The 17,265-nt window shown below is 39.4% G+C and overlaps 5 non-coding genes across 5 annotated transcripts; all 5 read left to right on the top strand.

The window, feature by feature from the left end:
* Positions 1–1,429: 1,429 nt before the first annotated feature.
* LOC130865669 (small nucleolar RNA SNORD109A) lies at positions 1,430–1,494 on the top strand. The gene has a single exon (XR_009056218.1). It is a non-coding gene; the product is annotated as a small nucleolar RNA SNORD109A (small nucleolar RNA).
* Positions 1,495–4,899: 3,405 nt separating this feature from the next.
* On the top strand, positions 4,900–4,964 carry LOC130865668 (small nucleolar RNA SNORD109A). Its single transcript, XR_009056217.1, has one exon. It is a non-coding gene; the product is annotated as a small nucleolar RNA SNORD109A (small nucleolar RNA).
* A 3,408-nt stretch (positions 4,965–8,372) lies between these two features.
* On the top strand, positions 8,373–8,437 carry LOC130865667 (small nucleolar RNA SNORD109A). Its single transcript, XR_009056216.1, has one exon. It is a non-coding gene; the product is annotated as a small nucleolar RNA SNORD109A (small nucleolar RNA).
* Positions 8,438–11,845: 3,408 nt separating this feature from the next.
* LOC130865666 (small nucleolar RNA SNORD109A) lies at positions 11,846–11,910 on the top strand. Its single transcript, XR_009056215.1, has one exon. It is a non-coding gene; the product is annotated as a small nucleolar RNA SNORD109A (small nucleolar RNA).
* A 3,408-nt stretch (positions 11,911–15,318) lies between these two features.
* LOC130865664 (small nucleolar RNA SNORD109A) lies at positions 15,319–15,383 on the top strand. Its single transcript, XR_009056213.1, has one exon. It is a non-coding gene; the product is annotated as a small nucleolar RNA SNORD109A (small nucleolar RNA).
* The last annotated feature ends 1,882 nt before the right edge of the window (positions 15,384–17,265 follow it).

The following is a 17,265-nucleotide window of genomic DNA, read 5'->3' as shown; positions in this document are numbered from 1 at the left end:
TTTTGTTCCTGCCCATGTCCTCAAGTCTATCACTCTTCAGTCCTTTGATATACTAGATCTCATAGAGGGGAATTCCATTCTCCACCTAGTGAAAAATTAAAGAAAAATTACAATTGAGTGACCTCAGGTGTGTGAAGGTTATTCAAAAATGTCTGTTAAAACCACCATCATATTCAATCTTTCTGATGTATGATAAATTTAAGACGCTCAATTTTCATGCACCCCATGATCCAAGAGTTTTTCCACCTGACCTCCATTCACAAAACACTTCTTTCTACCTTTTTTGGGGCATTCCTCTTCCGGAGAAGTGCAACAGAACCCACCCTTGAATGGAGCCTTCTAGCACACTGAGAAGCAAGACAAGTGTTGCGGTACTCTGAAAATTAACTTAAGTGAATTTAGAAATGTACCCCTCTGAGTTTCACAAATATTTTGTCAGATTTCCAGGTCATTGGTGTATCTTATTATGTCTGTTTTCATGGAGTGCTTGTCCAAATGGGAGGTTGATTATATAAGTTTTCCAAAGAGCATTTTATCTCAAATCTGAAAAATAGGACTGTATGGAACAAATCTGGATTCAAAAGCTCAGAGAAAGTATCAGGGTCAATTCCTATATAATATTTACCTAATATATAATTTGAACTGAACGTTTGTTAATATCTATGAAATAAAAGAGCAAGTTTGTCAAAGAGACACACAAAGACACATAAATCCACCACAAACATAAAATTGAATTTGAATACATTGGTGATAGTTGCCTCTTATTGTTGGTTCCGCTGGCTTTCCTCTCCCGATAATAACACAGGGAAAGCCATGAGGTTGAGGATGTTAGGCTAAGAATTTCACCATGAAAGCAACCTGGACACTTGCAGGACTGACTGCAAAGTCCATAGAGGTAAACTGAGGAAATAATTGGCTGCTAGAAAGGGTGGAGGATAAGGCATAAAACAATGTTGATGATCATGATGATGGTGATGATGACGATGACACACTGAAGTAGGAAGAATAGGAAACTATCCAAAACTTCCATCTTGAATAGATAATCAAGAAATCCAGGAACATTTTTGCCCTTTGAAACATATTAAGCACACCCCTGTATTTTTGGTTGCATTTTATTTTATACTTTTGTTCTTTTTGTCCATGAAGCTAGTTGTCAAGATCAAGTTCAAGTCATCAAAATTCTTGATGTGTTCATCTTTGTTTTCTGTTACTGCGGCACAATAGAGTGTTGATATTTGTTGATGACAAATACGCTATAAAGTATAGGAGAAAACGCCTTTGTGATCTCCTTGATGCTTTACCTCAGTTGAGATCGTGAGAAAGAAGCCTGCTGCACAATGCTGATCTTCCTCTTCCAAGCCAAAGAGTCTATCTATCACTGCTTTCTAGTGTCACTGGGGATGCTCATGTGTTCAAAGCTGCCTTCCCTGGATCGATGATGACAACAGGTTTCTGAGGACGCTGATTGACTCAAACATAACCCCTCTGAGGTCCAGATAAGTGGTGGTCTTGACGACCGTGATGCTTCCAGAACATGGCTAGCACTCTTGCATTTGAAAGGAAGACAGTTACAGTGCAGACGGGCTTTGATCTCCTAAATTTTGAGAGAAGAGCAACTTTCTGGATGTGAAAACTGTCCAGCTTTTTGCTTCCATATTCTGCCTCGAAAAGCCTAGAGTGTCCATTGATTTGAAGTTATTTGCTCTTACATGCCTGAAAGAAGGACTCATAAAGAGGTGGAAGCAGTGAATTCATTACAGAGAATCTCAATGATCCTCTATGATGAATTGGAAATAACTACAATGGGGTGAGGGGAAGAGGAGGTGGCAGGACTCGTGCCCACCCTGACTGCAAAATTTGGAGGGCTTTTGGATTCCTGTTCCTTTCCCAATTTAGGCAGGAAGGCCTGATGATTTCCCATACTGTGAGAGTCATTCCTTTTCTCTTTGTTGCCTCTGAATATATCATACTCCCTTGATGGTGTATCAACTCTACATGCTAGAGTCACCTAACACTCCAGCCACCATATCCAGTTGCTTTTCAGATCTGGATATTCTCAGCAATCATATCTTACTACCATAATTTCTTTTTAAATATGAGAGAACTTTCTGATAAAGTCCAATTAAAATCTCTCTTTTCATCAGCCTGCTCTGGGATTGGGACCTTCACGTTGTTTACACTGTTTTGATTTATTTGCATGCTGAGAGATTCACAAGAAGTGTAGTTGGCTCAAGATTCACAAGACGTATAGTTAGCTCATAGATACAATTCCAATGACCATCAAGCATTTCACTTCCATGCAGTCCTCCAAACCAGTCAGCTGGGGAAAAAATGGGGAGCATGTTCACGAGGAGAATAAATAATGCAGCAGACACGTGTAGCAGGGGTGAAGGCAAGCACTGCTCAGAGCAACCAATTCCCATCTAACAAAAAAATGATTCAGAGATAAGTTGCATATAACACAGAGACATGATGAAAGAAAATCCTTAGGTTTCCCTAAAGAACCAGAGAAAGGGTATGGTCACCAACATTGTACATGGGAAGGTGATTCGAAGGGAAAACACCTCCTGCTCTTGAAATGACATACACCATTCCAGAACAGAATTTCGGAAGAGAATTTATGATTGCATTCCACCAGTTTAGTTCATGTTGCCACTTCCTACACTCGAGAGGTTAAGTATTGCCTACATTACATACTCAAAGATCTTACCTGTCTTGGGATTAAGTGGAGTTGCCCAAAATCCAGACGTTGTCGGCATTTTGATGGATGTCTCTCTTTCATTTTCATTCCATAATTCTGTTGTTGTGCTAGGGTGAGTAACATTTTCACATGATGAACCAGAAGATGATACAACTCTAGGAAACTGTTTTCTCAGCCATGTTTTCTTAAGATATGAAAGCAACATCAGAGATACTGTGAGGCCTCATTATTTTTAACACAGAAACAGTGTACTATGAGATATGGAATAGAAGATGTCATGACAAATGAATCTGAGAAATATGTGATATGACCTCCTCATCCTATTCTATATCTGCCAGTAGTATATCCAAGGGTAAACAATTGTCTTCACTTGGGTTATTGTATAAAGAAGAGAGCCTGGCAGCTTTAGTTGAAGCAATCAGGAAGGAAAGGAGTCATTGTAAAACAAGCCAAAATAGAGGAAGGAAGAAACAGGTAAAGGTTGGTTGGCAAGCGTGCGTATGCTAGGTAGTCTGCATAATGTGGCTATCAAGGCAGACAGTGTTGTGTAGGAAACTTAGCATCCCTAATAACTTTTATTTCTCTACTCTTACAGGATAGAATCCTGGAGGTCTTCTTATTCTTCATGCAGAAAAGGTAAGTGCTGATTCTCTATCTCTTGACTCCTTCATATTTGCTATGTCTGTGGATTCTAAAACTCAACATCTTGGACTGCATGATTTCACAGAGTATAAGTTCTAAGATGATAGTCTCTTGATCATTATATTTTTGTTCCTGCCCATGTCCTCAAGTCTATCACTCTTCAGTCCTTTGATATACTAGATCTCATAGAGGGGAATTCCATTCTCCACCTAGTGAAAAATTAAAGAAAAATTACAATTGAGTGACCTCAGGTGTGTGAAGGTTATTCAAAAATGTCTGTTAAAACCACCATCATATTCAATCTTTCTGATGTATGATAAATTTAAGACGCTCAATTTTCATGCACCCCATGATCCAAGAGTTTTTCCACCTGACCTCCATTCACAAAACACTTCTTTCTACCTTTTTTGGGGCATTCCTCTTCCGGAGAAGTGCAACAGAACCCACCCTTGAATGGAGCCTTCTAGCACACTGAGAAGCAAGACAAGTGTTGCGGTACTCTGAAAATTAACTTAAGTGAATTTAGAAACGTACCCCTCTGAGTTTCACAAATATTTTGTCAGATTTTCAGGTCATTGGTGTATCTTATTATGTCTGTTTTCATGGAGTGCTTGTCCAAATGGGAGGTTGATTATATAAGTTTTCCAAAGAGCATTTTATCTCAGATCTGAAAAATAGGACTGTATGGAACAAATCTGGATTCAAAAGCTCAGAGAAAGTATCAGGGTCAATTCCTATATAATATTTACCTAATATATAATTTGAACTGAACGTTTGTTAATATCTATGAAATAAAAGAGCAAGTTTGTCAAAGAGACACACAAAGACACATAAACCCACCAAACATAAAATTGAATTTGAATACATTGTTGATAGTTGCCTCTTATTGTTGGTTCCGCTGGCTTTCCTCTCCCGATAATAACACAGGGAAAGCCATGAGGTTGAGGATGTTAGGCTAAGAATTTCACCATGAAAGCAACCTGGACACTTGCAGGACTGACTGCAAAGTCCATAGAGGTAAACTGAGGAAATGATTGGCTGCTAGAAAGGCTGGAGTATATGGCATAAACAATGTTGATGATCATGATGATGGTGATGGTGATGATGACGATGGCACACTGAAGTAGGAGGAATAGGAAACTATCCAAAACTTCCATCTTGAATAGATAATCAAGAAATCCAGGAACATTTTTGCCCTTTGAAACATATTAAGCACACCCCTGTATTTTTGGTTGCATTTTATTTTATACTTTTTTTCTTTTTGTCCATGAAGCTAGTTGTCAAGATCAAATTCAAGTCATCAAAATTCTTGATGTGTTCATCTTTGTTTTCTGTTACTGCGGCACAATAGAGTGTTGATATTTGTTGATGACAAATGCGCTATAAAGTATAGGAGAAAACGCCTTTGTGATCTCCTTGATGCTTTACCTCAGTTGAGATCGTGAGAAAGAAGCCTGCTGCACAATGCTGATCTTCCTCTTCCAAGCCAAAGAGTCTATCTATCACTGCTTTCCAGTGTCACTGCGGATGCTCATGTGTTCAAAGCTGCCTTCTCTGGATCGATGATGACAACAGGTTTCTGAGGACGCTGATTGACTCAAACATAACCCCTCTGAGGTCCAGATAAGTGGTGGTCTTGACGACCGTGATGCTTCCAGAACATGGCTAGCACTCTTGCATTTGAAAGGAAGACAGTTACAGTGCAGACGGGCTTTGATCTCCTAAATTTTGAGAGAAGAGCAACTTTCTGGATGTGAAAACTGTCCAGCTTTTTGCTTCCATATTCTGCCTCGAAAAGCCTAGAGTGTCCATTGATTTGAAGTTATTTGCTCTTACATGCCTGAAAGAAGGACTCATAAAGAGGTGGAAGCAGTGAATTCATTACAGAGAATCTCAATGATCCTCTATGATGAATTGGAAATAACTACAATGGGGTGAGGGGAAGAGGAGGTGGCAGGACTCGTGCCCACCCTGACTGCAAAATTTGGAGGGCTTTTGGATTCCTGTTCCTTTCCCAATTTAGGCAGGAAGGCCTGATGATTTCCCATACTGTGAGAGTCACTCCTTTTCTCTTTGTTGCCTCTGAATATATCATACTCCCTTGATGGTGTATCAATTTTACATGCTAGAGTCACCTCACACTCCAGCCACCATATCCAGTTGCTTTTCAGATCTGGATATTCTCAGCAATCACATCTTACTACCATAATTTCTTTTTAAATATGAGAGAACTTTCTGATAAAGTCCAATTAAAATCTCTCTTTACATCAGCCTGCTCTGGGATTGGGACCTTCACGTTGTTTACACTGTTTTGATTTATTTGCATGCTGAGAGATTCACAAGAAGTGTAGTTGGCTCAAGATTCACAAGACGTATAGTTAGCTCATAGATACAATTCCAATGACCATCAAGCATTTCACTTCCATGCAGTCCTCCAAACCAGTCAGCTGGGGAAAAAATGGGGAGCATGTTCACGAGGAGAATAAATAATGCAGCAGACACGTGTAGCAGGGGTGAAGGCAAGCACTGCTCAGAGCAACCAATTCCCATCTAACAAAAAAATGATTCAGAGATAAGTTGCATATAACACAGAGACATGATGAAAGAAAATCCTTAGGTTTCCCTAAAGATCCAGAGAAAGGGTATGGTCACCAACATTGTACATGGGAAGGTGATTCGAAGGGAAAACACCTCCTGCTCTTGAAATGACATACACCATTCCAGAACAGAATTTCGGAAGGGAATTTATGATTGCATTCCACCAGTTTAGTTCATGTTGCCACTTCCTACACTCGAGAGGAATAAGTATTGCCTACATTACATACTCAAAGATCTTACCTGTCTTGGGATTAAGTGGAGTTGCCCAAGATCCAGACGTTGTCGGCATTTTGATGGATGTCTCTCTTTCATTTTCATTCCATAATTCTGTTGTTGTGCTAGGGTGAGTAACATTTTCACATGATGAACCAGAAGATGATACAACTCTAGGAAACTGTTTTCTCAGCCATGTTTTCTTAAGATATGAAAGCAACATCAGAGATACTGTGAGGCCTCATTATTTTTAACACAGAAACAGTGTACTATGAGATATGGAATAGAAGATGTCATGACAAATGAATCTGAGAAATATGTGATATGACCCCCTCATCCTATTCTATATCTGCCAGTAGTATATCCAAGGGTAAACAATTGTCTTCACTTGGGTTATTGTATAAAGAAGAGAGCCTGGCAGCTTTAGTTGAAGCAATCAGGAAGGAAAGGAGTCATTGTAAAACAAGCCAAAATAGAGGAAGGAAGAAACAGGTAAAGGTTGGTTGGCAAGCGTGCGTATGCTAGGTAGTCTGCATAATGTGGCTATCAAGGCAGACAGTGTTGTGTAGGAAACTTAGCATCCCTAATAACTTTTATTTCTCTACTCTTACAGGATAGAATCCTGGAGGTCTTCTTATTCTTCATGCAGAAAAGGTAAGTGCTGATTCTCTATCTCTTGACTCCTTCATATTTGCTATGTCTGTGGATTCTAAAACTCAACATCTTGGACTGCATGATTTCACAGAGTATAAGTTCTAAGATGATAGTCTCTTGATCATTATATTTTTGTTCCTGCCCATGTCCTCAAGTCTATCACTCTTCAGTCCTTTGATATACTAGATCTCATAGAGGGGAATTCCATTCTCCACCTAGTGAAAAATTAAAGAAAAATTACAATTGAGTGACCTCAGGTGTGTGAAGGTTATTCAAAAATGTCTGTGAAAACCACCATCATATTCAATCTTTCTGATGTATGATAAATTTAAGACGCTCAATTTTCATGCACCCCATGATCCAAGAGTTTTTCCACCTGACCTCCATTCACAAAACACTTCTTTCTACCTTTTTTGGGGCATTCCTCTTCCGGAGAAGTGCAACAGAACCCACCCTTGAATGGAGCCTTCTAGCACACTGAGAAGCAAGACAAGTGTTGCGGTACTCTGAAAATTAACTTAAGTGAATTTAGAAACGTACCCCTCTGAGTTTCACAAATATTTTGTCAGATTTCCAGGTCATTGGTGTATCTTCTTATGTCTGTTTTCATGGAGTGCTTGTCCAAATGGGAGGTTGATTATATAAGTTTTCCAAAGAGCATTTTATCTCAGATCTGAAAAATAGGACTGTATGGAACAAATCTGGATTCAAAAGCTCAGAGAAAGTATCAGGGTCAATTCCTATATAATATTTACCTAATATATAATTTTAACTGAACCTTTGTTAATATCTATGAAATAAAAGAGCAAGTTTGTCAAAGAGACACACAAAGACACATAAACCCACCACAAACATAAAATTGAATTTGAATACATTGTTGATAGTTGCCTCTTATTGTTGGTTCCGCTGGCTTTCCTCTCCCGATAATAACACAGGGAAAGCCATGAGGTTGAGGATGTTAGGCTAAGAATTTCACCATGAAAGCAACCTGGACACTTGCAGGACTGACTGCAAAGTCCATAGAGGTAAACTGAGGAAATGATTGGCTGCTAGAAAGGCTGGAGTATATGGCATAAACAATGTTGATGATCATGATGATGGTGATGGTGATGATGACGATGACACACTGAAGTAGGAAGAATAGGAAACTATCCAAAACTTCCATCTTGAATAGATAATCAAGAAATCCAGGAACATTTTTGCCCTTTGAAACATATTAAGCACACCCCTGTATTTTTGGTTGCATTTTATTTTATACTTTTGTTCTTTTTGTCCATGAAGCTAGTTGTCAAGATCAAATTCAAGTCATCAAAATTCTTGATGTGTTCATCTTTGTTTTCTGTTACTGCGGCACAATAGAGTGTTGATATTTGTTGATGACAAATGCGCTATAAAGTATAGGAGAAAACGCCTTTGTGATCTCCTTGATGCTTTACCTCAGTTGAGATCGTGAGAAAGAAGCCTGCTGCACAATGCTGATCTTCCTCTTCCAAGCCAAAGAGTCTATCTATCACTGCTTTCCAGTGTCACTGCGGATGCTCATGTGTTCAAAGCTGCCTTCTCTGGATCGATGATGACAACAGGTTTCTGAGGACGCTGATTGACTCAAACATAACCCCTCTGAGGTCCAGATAAGTGGTGGTCTTGACGACCGTGATGCTTCCAGAACATGGCTAGCACTCTTGCATTTGAAAGGAAGACAGTTACAGTGCAGACGGGCTTTGATCTCCTAAATTTTGAGAGAAGAGCAACTTTCTGGATGTGAAAACTGTCCAGCTTTTTGCTTCCATATTCTGCCTCGAAAAGCCTAGAGTGTCCATTGATTTGAAGTTATTTGCTCTTACATGCCTGAAAGAAGGACTCATAAAGAGGTGGAAGCAGTGAATTCATTACAGAGAATCTCAATGATCCTCTATGATGAATTGGAAATAACTACAATGGGGTGAGGGGAAGAGGAGGTGGCAGGACTCGTGCCCACCCTGACTGCAAAATTTGGAGGGCTTTTGGATTCCTGTTCCTTTCCCAATTTAGGCAGGAAGGCCTGATGATTTCCCATACTGTGAGAGTCATTCCTTTTCTCTTTGTTGCCTCTGAATATATCATACTCCCTTGATGGTGTATCAATTCTACATGCTAGAGTCACCTCACACTCCAGCCACCATATCCAGTTGCTTTTCAGATCTGGATATTCTCAGCAATCACATCTTACTACCATAATTTCTTTTTAAATATGAGAGAACTTTCTGATAAAGTCCAATTAAAATCTCTCTTTACATCAGCCTGCTCTGGGATTGGGACCTTCACGTTGTTTACACTGTTTTGATTTATTTGCATGCTGAGAGATTCACAAGAAGTGTAGATGGCTCAAGATTCACAAGACGTATAGTTAGCTCATAGATACAATTCCAATGACCATCAAGCATTTCACTTCCATGCAGTCCTCCAAACCAGTCAGCTGGGGAAAAAATGGGGAGCATGTTCACGAGGAGAATAAATAATGCAGCAGACACGTGTAGCAGGGGTGAAGGCAAGCACTGCTCAGAGCAACCAATTCCCATCTAACAAAAAAATGATTCAGAGATAAGTTGCATATAACACAGAGACATGATGAAAGAAAATCCTTAGGTTTCCCTAAAGATCCAGAGAAAGGGTATGGTCACCAACATTGTACATGGGAAGGTGATTCGAAGGGAAAACACCTCCTGCTCTTGAAATGACATACACCATTCCAGAACAGAATTTAGGAAGGGAATTTATGATTGCATTCCACCAGTTTAGTTCATGTTGCCACTTCCTACACTCGAGAGGAATAAGTATTGCCTACATTACATACTCAAAGATCTTACCTGTCTTGGGATTAAGTGGAGTTGCCCAAGATCCAGACGTTGTCGGCATTTTGATGGATGTCTCTCTTTCATTTTCATTCCATAATTCTGTTGTTGTGCTGGGGTGAGTAACATTTTCACATGATGAACCAGAAGATGATACAACTCTAGGAAACTGTTTTCTCAGCCATGTTTTCTTAAGATATGAAAGCAACATCAGACATACTGTGAGGCCTCATTATTTTTAACACAGAAACAGTGTACTATGAGATATGGAATAGAAGATGTCATGACAAATGAATCTGAGAAATATGTGATATGACCCCCTCATCCTATTCTATATCTGCCAGTAGTATATCCAAGGGTAAACAATTGTCTTCACTTGGGTTATTGTATAAAGAAGAGAGCCTGGCAGCTTTAGTTGAAGCAATCAGGAAGGAAAGGAGTCATTGTAAAACAAGCCAAAATAGAGGAAGGAAGAAACAGGTAAAGGTTGGTTGGCAAGCGTGCGTATGCTAGGTAGTCTGCATAATGTGGCTATCAAGGCAGACAGTGTTGTGTAGGAAACTTAGCATCCCTAATAACTTTTATTTCTCTACTCTTACAGGATAGAATCCTGGAGGTCTTCTTATTCTTCATGCAGAAAAGGTAAGTGCTGATTCTCTATCTCTTGACTCCTTCATATTTGCTGTGTCTGTGGATTCTAAAACTCAACATCTTGGACTGCATGATTTCACAGAGTATAAGTTCTAAGATGATAGTCTCTTGATCATTATATTTTTGTTCCTGCCCATGTCCTCAAGTCTATCACTCTTCAGTCCTTTGATATACTAGATCTCATAGAGGGGAATTCCATTCTCCACCTAGTGAAAAATTAAAGAAAAATTACAATTGAGTGACCTCAGGTGTGTGAAGGTTATTCAAAAATGTCTGTTAAAACCACCATCATATTCAATCTTTCTGATGTATGATAAATTTAAGACGCTCAATTTTCATGCACCCCATGATCCTAGAGTTTTTCCACCTGACCTCCATTCACAAAACACTTCTTTCTACCTTTTTTGGGGCATTCCTCTTCCGGAGAAGTGCAACAGAACCCACCCTTGAATGGAGCCTTCTAGCACACTGAGAAGCAAGACAAGTGTTGCGGTACTCTGAAAATTAACTTAAGTGAATTTAGAAACGTACCCCTCTGAGTTTCACAAATATTTTGTCAGATTTCCAGGTCATTGGTGTATCTTATTATGTCTGTTTTCATGGAGTGCTTGTCCAAATGGGAGGTTGATTATATAAGTTTTCCAAAGAGCATTTTATCTCAAATCTGAAAAATAGGACTGTATGGAACAAATCTGGATTCAAAAGCTCAGAGAAAGTATCAGGGTCAATTCCTATATAATATTTACCTAATATATAATTTGAACTGAACCTTTGTTAATATCTATGAAATAAAAGAGCAAGTTTGTCAAAGAGACACACAAAGACACATAAACCCACCACAAACATAAAATTGAATTTGAATACATTGGTGATAGTTGCCTCTTATTGTTGGTTCCGCTGGCTTTCCTCTCCCGATAATAACACAGGGAAATCCATGAGGTTGAGGATGTTAGGCTAAGAATTTCACCATGAAAGCAACCTGGACACTTGCAGGACTGACTGCAAAGTCCATAGAGGTAAACTGAGGAAATGATTGGCTGCTAGAAAGGCTGGAGTATATGGCATAAACAATGTTGATGATCATGATGATGGTGATGGTGATGATGACGATGACACACTGAAGTAGGAGGAATAGGAAACTATCCAAAACTTCCATCTTGAATAGATAATCAAGAAATCCAGGAACATTTTTGCCCTTTCAAACATATTAAGCACACCCCTGTATTTTTGGTTGCATTTTATTTTATACTTTTGTTCTTTTTGTCCATGAAGCTAGTTGTCAAGATCAAATTCAAGTCATCAAAATTCTTGATGTGTTCATCTTTGTTTTCTTTTACTGCGGCACAATAGAGTGTTGATATTTGTTGATGACAAATGCGCTATAAAGTATAGGAGAAAACGCCTTTGTGATCTCCTTGATGCTTTACCTCAGTTGAGATCGTGAGAAAGAAGCCTGCTGCACAATGCTGATCTTCCTCTTCCAAGCCAAAGAGTCTATCTATCACTGCTTTCCAGTGTCACTGCGGATGCTCATGTGTTCAAAGCTGCCTTCTCTGGATCGATGATGACAACAGGTTTCTGAGGACGCTGATTGACTCAAACATAACCCCTCTGAGGTCCAGATAAGTGGTGGTCTTGACGACCGTGATGTTTCCAGAACATGGCTAGCACTCTTGCATTTGAAAGGAAGACAGTTACAGTGCAGACGGGCTTTGATCTCCTAAATTTTGAGAGAAGAGCAACTTTCTGGATGTGAAAACTGTCCAGCTTTTTGCTTCCATATTCTGCCTCGAAAAGCCTAGAGTGTCCATTGATTTGAAGTTATTTGCTCTTACATGCCTGAAAGAAGGACTCATAAAGAGGTGGAAGCAGTGAATTCATTACAGAGAATCTCAATGATCCTCTATGATGAATTGGAAATAACTACAATGGGGTGAGGGGAAGAGGAGGTGGCAGGACTCGTGCCCACCCTGACTGCAAAATTTGGAGGGCTTTTGGATTCCTCTTCCTTTCCCAATTTAGGCAGGAAGGCCTGATGATTTCCCATACTGTGAGAGTCATTCCTTTTCTCTTTGTTGCCTCTGAATATATCATACTCCCTTGATGGTGTATCAATTCTACATGCTAGAGTCACCTCACACTCCAGCCACCATATCCAGTTGCTTTTCAGATCTGGATATTCTCAGCAATCATATCTTACTACCATAATTTCTTTTTAAATATGAGAGAACTTTCTGATAAAGTCCAATTAAAATCTCTCTTTTCATCAGCCTGCTCTGGGATTGGGACCTTCACGTTGTTTACACTGTTTTCATTTATTTGCATGCTGAGAGATTCACAAGAAGTGTAGTTGGCTCAAGATTCACAAGACGTATAGTTAGCTCATAGATACAATTCCAATGACCATCAAGCATTTCACTTCCATGCAGTCCTCCAAACCAGTCAGCTGGGGAAAAAATGGGGAGCATGTTCACGAGGAGAATAAATAATGCAGCAGACACGTGTAGCAGGGGTGAAGGCAAGCACTGCTCAGAGCAACCAATTCCCATCTAACAAAAAAATGATTCAGAGATAAGTTGCATATAACACAGAGACATGATGAAAGAAAATCCTTAGGTTTCCCTAAAGATCCAGAGAAAGGGTATGGTCACCAACATTGTACATGGGAAGGTGATTCGAAGGGAAAACACCTCCTGCTCTTGAAATGACATACACCATTCCAGAACAGAATTTCGGAAGAGAATTTATGATTGCATTCCACCAGTTTAGTTCATGTTGCCACTTCCTACACTCGAGAGGAATAAGTATTGCCTACATTACATACTCAAAGATCTTACCTGTCTTGGGATTAAGTGGAGTTGCCCAAGATCCAGACGTTGTCGGCATTTTGATGGATGTCTCTCTTTCATTTTCATTCCATAATTCTGTTGTTGTGCTAGGGTGAGTAACATTTTCACATGATGAACCAGAAGATGATACAACTCTAGGAAACTGTTTTCTCAGCCATGTTTTCTTAAGATATGAAAGCAACATCAGAGATGCTGTGAGGCCTCATTATTTTTAACACAGAAACAGTGTACTATGAGATATGGAATAGAAGATGTCATGACAAATGAATCTGAGAAATATGTGATATGACCTCCTCATCCTATTCTATATCTGCCAGTAGTATATCCAAGGGTAAACAATTGTCTTCACTTGGGTTATTGTATAAAGAAGAGAGCCTGGCAGCTTTAGTTGAAGCAATCAGGAAGGAAAGGAGTCATTGTAAAACAAGCCAAAATAGAGGAAGGAAGAAACAGGTAAAGGTTGGTTGGCAAGCGTGCGTATGCTAGGTAGTCTGCATAATGTGGCTATCAAGGCAGACAGTGTTGTGTAGGAAACTTAGCATCCCTAATAACTTTTATTTCTCTACTCTTACAGGATAGAATCCTGGAGGTCTTCTTATTCTTCATGCAGAAAAGGTAAGTGCTGATTCTCTATCTCTTGACTCCTTCATAATTGCTATGTCTGTGGATTCTAAAGCTCCACATCTTGGACTGCATGATTTCACAGAGTATAAGTTCTAAGATGATAGTCTCTTGATCATTATATTTTTGTTCCTGCCCATGTCCTCAAGTCTATCACTCTTAAGTCCTTTGATATACTAGATCTCATAGAGGGGAATTCCATTCTCCACCTAGTGAAAAATTAAAGAAAAATTACAATTGAGTGACCTCAGGTGTGTGAAGGTTATTCAAAAATGTCTGTTAAAACCACCATCATATTCAATCTTTCTGATGTATGATAAATTTAAGATGCTCAATTTTCATGCACCCCATGATCCAAGAGTTTTTCCACCTGACCTCCATTCACAAAACACTTCTTTCTACCTTTTTTGGGGCATTCCTCTTCCGGAGAAGTGCAACAGAACCCACCCTTGAATGGAGCCTTCTAGCACACTGAGAAGCAAGACAAGTGTTGCGGTACTCTGAAAATTAACTTAAGTGAATTTAGAAACGTACCCCTCTGAGTTTCACAAATATTTTGTCAGATTTCCAGGTCATTGGTGTATCTTATTATGTCTGTTTTCATGGAGTGCTTGTCCAAATGGGAGGTTGATTATATAAGTTTTCCAAAGAGCATTTAATCTCAAATCTGAAAAATAGGACTGTATGGAACAAATCTGGATTCAAAAGCTCAGAGAAAGTATCAGGGTCAATTCCTATATAATATTTACCTAATATATAATTTGAACTGAACCTTTGTTAATATCTATGAAATAAAAGAGCAAGTTTGTCAAAGAGACACACAAAGACACATAAATCCACCACAAACATAAAATTGAATTTGAATACATTGGTGATAGTTGCCTCTTATTGTTGGTTCCGCTGGCTTTCCTCTCCCGATAATAACACAGGGAAAGCCATGAGGTTGAGGATGTTAGGCTAAGAATTTCACCATGACAGCAACCTGGACACTTGCAGGACTGACTGCAAAGTCCATAGAGGTAAACTGAGGAAATAATTGGCTGCTAGAAAGGGTGGAGTATATGGCATAAACAATGTTGATGATCATGATCATGGTGATGGTGATGATGACGATGACACACTGAAGTAGGAGGAATTGGAAACTATCCAAAACTTCCATCTTGAATAGATAATCAAGAAATCCAGGAACATTTTTGCCCTTTGAAACATATTAAGCACACCCCTGTATTTTTGGTTGCATTTTATTTTATACTTTTTTTCTTTTTGTCCATGAAGCTAGTTGTCAAGATCAAATTCAAGTCATCAAAATTCTTGATGTGTTCATCTTTGTTTTCTGTTACTGCGGCACAATAGAGTGTTGATATTTGTTGATGACAAATGCGCTATAAAGTATAGGAGAAAACGCCTTTGTGATCTCCTTGATGCTTTACCTCAGTTGAGATTGTGAGAAAGAAGCCTGCTGCACAATGCTGATCTTCCTCTTCCAAGCCAAAGAGTCTATCTATCACTGCTTTCCAGTGTCACTGCGGATGCTCATGTGTTCAAAGCTGCCTTCTCTGGATCGATGATGACAACAGGTTTCTGAGGACGCTGATTGACTCAAACATAACCCCTCTGAGGTCCAGATAAGTGGTGGTCTTGACGACCGTGATGCTTCCAGAACATGGCTAGCACTCTTGCATTTGAAAGGAAGACAGTTACAGTGCAGACGGGCTTTGATCTCCTAAATTTTGAGAGAAGAGCAACTTTCTGGATGTGAAAACTGTCCAGCTTTCTGCTTCCATATTCTGCCTCGAAAAGCCTAGAGTGTCCATTGATTTGAAGTTATTTGCTCTTACATGCCTGAAAGAAGGACTCATAAAGAGGTGGAAGCAGTGAATTCATTACAGAGAATCTCAATGATCCTCTATGATGAATTGGAAATAACTACAATGGGGTGAGGGGAAGAGGAGGTGGCAGGACTCGTGCCCACCCTGACTGCAAAATTTGGAGGGCTTTTGGATTCCTCTTCCTTTCCCAATTTAGGCAGGAAGGCCTGATGATTTCCCATACTGTGAGAGTCATTCCTTTTCTCTTTGTTGCCTCTGAATATATCATACTCCCTTGATGGTGTATCAATTCTACATGCTAGAGTCACCTCACACTCCAGCCACCATATCCAGTTGCTTTTCAGATCTGGATATTCTCAGCAATCATATCTTACTACCATAATTTCTTTTTAAATATGAGAGAACTTTCTGATAAAGTCCAATTAAAATCTCTCTTTTCATCAGCCTGCTCTGGGATTGGGACCTTCACGTTGTTTACACTGTTTTCATTTATTTGCATGCTGAGAGATTCACAAGAAGTGTAGTTGGCTCAAGATTCACAAGACGTATAGTTAGCTCATAGATACAATTCCAATGACCATCAAGCATTTCACTTCCATGCAGTCCTCCAAACCAGTCAGCTGGGGAAAAAATGGGGAGCATGTTCACGAGGAGAATAAATAATGCAGCAGACACGTGTAGCAGGGGTGAAGGCAAGCACTGCTCAGAGCAACCAATTCCCATCTAACAAAAAAATGATTCAGAGATAAGTTGCATATAACACAGAGACATGATGAAAGAAAATCCTTAGGTTTCCCTAAAGATCCAGAGAAAGGGTATGGTCACCAACATTGTACATGGGAAGGTGATTCGAAGGGAAAACACCTCCTGCTCTTGAAATGACATACACCATTCCAGAACAGAATTTCGGAAGAGAATTTATGATTGCATTCCACCAGTTTAGTTCATGTTGCCACTTCCTACACTCGAGAGGAATAAGTATTGCCTACATTACATACTCAAAGATCTTACCTGTCTTGGGATTAAGTGGAGTTGCCCAAGATCCAGACGTTGTCGGCATTTTGATGGATGTCTCTCTTTCATTTTCATTCCATAATTCTGTTGTTGTGCTAGGGTGAGTAACATTTTCACATGATGAACCAGAAGATGATACAACTCTAGGAAACTGTTTTCTCAGCCATGTTTTCTTAAGATATGAAAGCAACATCAGAGATGCTGTGAGGCCTCATTATTTTTAACACAGAAACAGTGTACTATGAGATATGGAATAGAAGATGTCATGACAAATGAATCTGAGAAATATGTGATATGACCTCCTCATCCTATTCTATATCTGCCAGTAGTATATCCAAGGGTAAACAATTGTCTTCACTTGGGTTATTGTATAAAGAAGAGAGCCTGGCAGCTTTAGTTGAAGCAATCAGGAAGGAAAGGAGTCATTGTAAAACAAGCCAAAATAGAGGAAGGAAGAAACAGGTAAAGGTTGGTTGGCAAGCGTGCGTATGCTAGGTAGTCTGCATAATGTGGCTATCAAGGCAGACAGTGTTGTGTAGGAAACTTAGCATCCCTAATAACTTTTATTTCTCTACTCTTACAGGATAGAATCCTGGAGGTCTTCTTATTCTTCATGCAGAAAAGGTAAGTGCTGATTCTCTATCTCTTGACTCCTTCATAAT

The sequence above is a fragment of the Chionomys nivalis genome, chromosome 23, assembly GCF_950005125.1.
Source record: "Chionomys nivalis chromosome 23, mChiNiv1.1, whole genome shotgun sequence".
In the NCBI taxonomy this organism is placed as follows: Eukaryota; Metazoa; Chordata; class Mammalia; order Rodentia; family Cricetidae; genus Chionomys; species Chionomys nivalis.
The sequence above is the reverse complement of the archived record's forward strand: the minus strand, read 5'-3'. Positions and strand labels throughout refer to the sequence as shown.